This window comes from Myotis davidii, unplaced genomic scaffold (assembly GCF_000327345.1).
Source record: "Myotis davidii unplaced genomic scaffold, ASM32734v1 scaffold281, whole genome shotgun sequence".
Lineage (NCBI taxonomy): Eukaryota > Metazoa > Chordata > Mammalia > Chiroptera > Vespertilionidae > Myotis > Myotis davidii.
The window spans coordinates 2,876,058-2,878,149 of NW_006293784.1; the positions used below are offsets into that span (position 1 = coordinate 2,876,058).

A 2,092-nucleotide genomic window follows, 5' to 3' on the forward strand; every position below is an offset into this window, starting at 1 on the left:
AAGGGTAATATGCAAACAGACTGAATGGTGGAATGACTGGTCCCTGTGGTGTGCACTGACCACCAGGGGGCAGACCTCAGTTCAGGAGCTGCCCCTGGTGTCAGTGCACTCCCACAGGGGGAGCGCCACTCAGCCAGAAGCCAGGCTGACAGCTCGCAGCTGGCAAGTGCAGCCGTGGTGGTGGGAGCCTCTCCCGCCTCTGTGGCAGCGACATCCCCTGAGGGCTCCTGAACTGTGAAAGGCCACAGGCTGGGCTGAGAGACACCCCCCTACCCCCAGTGCACGAATGTCGTGCACCACACCTCTAGTTTATTAATAATCATTGCAAATGCTGGCATCACAGGAAACTGTCGTCGAATTAATTTAAATGGGAGGCCAGTGTCAGACGGGGACAAATCAATTCTTGGAATTAGAACAACCTCTCCCTCTGCAGATACTGTTAATACTTCAGCTTCGATAATGTTAGCTTGTAATCTTTTGATAATAAATCTGGTACCATTACAAAGACACCATTTACTATTAAGATTTCTCAATAGCATGATGATTGCACCACTTTTAATTTTAATTTATGACACAACATTCCCGAAGGAGTAATACTATTAAGAAATTCGATGGCAAAATTTTCCTTTTCAGCATCATCTGTTGAATCAATGGAATTATTACTCAAATATGTGTGAAAATCTCCATTGAGTAATATCCAAAAAGTCTTCATTTAATTTTTGAACATGCTCAGTTTTTGAACAAAAAAATGCATCAGGGGATGGGTGTTGCAAGTAGTTTCTTAGTTGAAATGATGGCCAAACTTTCTGTGGTGTTGGATGATGTTCTTAATGAACAAAAATCTTACATAATGTGTTATTCAGCTGAAAAGTACTTTTAAAGAAGGTGATTCTGTAAATCTGAAGCAGCTCGGATATGTGATCTGCCCCTGTAAAATCTTTATCCTGTCATTAGAGAACCAGTCCTGTGGACCTTGGTTTTCCTCAAAGCAACATTATTTTTTTACTTAGTAGATTTTTATTTCATGAAGGTTGTCACTCCTCGTTCTAGGTCATTGCTATGCCATCCAAAAAAGTTTTGCAATTTTTTTCATAAGGTTCCTGTGTGGGGCACGGCTACAATGTTTTGGACAGGTTCAAGCCTTTGACTGATGAGAGGGCACAGTCCTCTCATTGCCACGTGCAAGTCCCAGCTTGGAAGGCAGGGCCATCCCAGCACAATTATAGCCAACAGCTATAATTGTAAGCTTGAACCTATGGTCCAAACACATGGCCCCACGTGCCTGAGTGATGTAGGCTTGACAGAGTTCAGGTGCATGTAGTTGAGTAGGATTGAAACCCCGGAGAATGTTGTAAACTTCTTGGTCACACCCTTACGTTGCCTCACGGCATCTGCTATAAAATAAAGACTTGATTGTGGGTGTGGTCGCTGTCTCTCAGAGAAGCAGCGTCCCACTGAGACCCAGCTTTTATTCTCTTGTCTGTCTTTTCTAAGCCTTTCAGCCACCTCCACTCAGGTTCACCCTTGGCCGTGCTGGCGCAGCACACTTTATAAAGATATGCCTCCCCACTCCAAGGACGGGTTCCTGCCTCAAACCTCACCCTTACGGGAAACAGCTTGGGGGAGGGTGCAGCCATTTCCAAGACAACCCCTGCAGGACTGACTTCCTTCCATTTGGTCGCACCTCGGGTCGTGATGTTATACCCAGGGTTTTTATATAAGTAGATAGTACTGGAAGTGCTAGCCATAAGTGATCACACAAGAAGAAGAAATAAAAGGCATCCAAATTGAAAAAAAGGAAGTAAAACTTTCATCATTTTCAGATTACATGATATTGTACACAGAAACCCTAAAGACTCCATCAAAAACTACTAGATTTAATAAATGAATTTGGCACTAGTAGGATACAAAATTAACACCCAGAAATCTATGACATTTTTATTACTTTTTAAAAATATATTTTTATTGATTTCAGAGAAGAGAGAGGGAGAGAGATAGAAACATCAATGATAAGAGAGCATCACTGATCAGCTGCCCCCTACACGCCCCACACTGGGAATTGAGTCCACAACCCAGGCATATGCCTTGACCC

At 43.4% G+C, this 2,092-nt stretch overlaps 1 protein-coding gene across 1 annotated transcript in view; it reads right to left on the reverse strand.

Moving 5' to 3' along the window:
• Nucleotides 1-1,820, reverse strand: part of PPM1A (protein phosphatase, Mg2+/Mn2+ dependent 1A) — a 29,714-nt gene extending 27,894 nt beyond the window's left edge. Inside the window, exons 1-2 of the transcript XR_001514540.1 lie at nt 1,809-1,820; nt 1,615-1,616 (exon numbers count right to left, since the gene is read on the reverse strand). The gene's annotated coding sequence lies outside the window, so the exon portion shown is untranslated. The remainder of the gene's footprint in view (nt 1-1,614; nt 1,617-1,808) is intronic.
• Nucleotides 1,821-2,092: the final 272 nt, after the last annotated feature.